The following is a 1,385-nucleotide window of genomic DNA, read 5'->3' on the forward strand; positions in this document are numbered from 1 at the left end:
TGAATGCTTACCCCAGAAATTATTTGCCCCCTCGTTGTAGTACTACCCAATAGCTATTATTAGAGCAGAGTGTATAATCCCTAGCCATAAAGAACTACCGGGGCAATGGGTTTGAACAAGAGAGGTGACCCCAGTGCATATCTTATCAAATTTGACTTTTTTTTCCGTGTTACGGACGAAAAATTCGGCCTTTAAGAATGCTTACCCCAGAAATTCTTTACCCTCACGTTGTAGTACTGTCCAATAGCTATTCATAAGAGTAGCTGCTATAATGCCTAGCCATAAAGAACTACCGAGACAATGGGTCGGAAAGTGGGCGCCCCCAATGCGTATTTTATCGAATTAAGGCTTATTTCCGTATTTCGGACGCAATTTTCGTCCTTTATGAATGCTTACCCCAGAAATTATTTGCCCCCTCGTTGTAGTACTACCCAATAGCTATTTATTAGAGCAGAGTGTATAATCCCTAGCCATAAAGAACTACCGGGGCAATGGGTTTGAACAAGAGAGGTGACCCCAGTGCATATCTTATCAAATTTGACTTTTTTTTCCGTGTTACGGACGAAAAATTCGGCCTTTAAGAATGCTTACCCCAGAAATTCTTTACCCTCACGTTGTAGTACTGTCCAATAGCTATTCATAAGAGTAGCTGCTATAATGCCTAGCCATAAAGAACTACCGAGACAATGGGTCGGAAAGTGGGCGCCCCAATGCGTATTTTATCGAATTAAGGCTTATTTCCGTATTTCGGACGCAATTTTTCGTCCTTTATGAATGCTTACCCCAGAAATTATTTGCCCCCTCGTTGTAGTACTACCCAATAGCTATTTATTAGAGCAGAGTGTATAATCCCTAGCCATAAAGAACTACCGGGGGCAATGGGTTTGAACAAGAGAGGTGACCCCAGTGCATATCTTATCAAATTTGACTTTTTTTTCCGTGTTACGGACGAAAAATTCGGCCTTAAGAATGCTTACCCCAGAAAATTCTTTACCCTCACGTTGTAGTACTGTCCAATAGCTATTCATAAGAGTAGCTGCTATAATGCCTAGCCATAAAGAACTACCGAGACAATGGGTCGGAAAGTGGCGCCCCCAATGCGTATTTTATCGAATTAAGGCTTATTTCCGTATTTCGGACGCAATTTTCGTCCTTTATGAATGCTTACCCCAGAAATTATTTGCCCCCTCGTTGTAGTACTACCCAATAGCTATTTATTAGAGCAGAGTGTATAATCCCTAGCCATAAAGAACTACCGGGGCAATGGGTTTGAACAAGAGAGGTGACCCCAGTGCATATCTTATCAAATTGACTTTTTTTCGTGTTACGGACGAAAAATTCGGCCTTTAAGAATGCTTACCCCAGAAATTCTTTACCCTCACGTT

The sequence above is a fragment of the Mytilus trossulus genome, chromosome 4 (assembly GCF_036588685.1).
Source record: "Mytilus trossulus isolate FHL-02 chromosome 4, PNRI_Mtr1.1.1.hap1, whole genome shotgun sequence".
NCBI lineage: Eukaryota > Metazoa > Mollusca > Bivalvia > Mytilida > Mytilidae > Mytilus > Mytilus trossulus.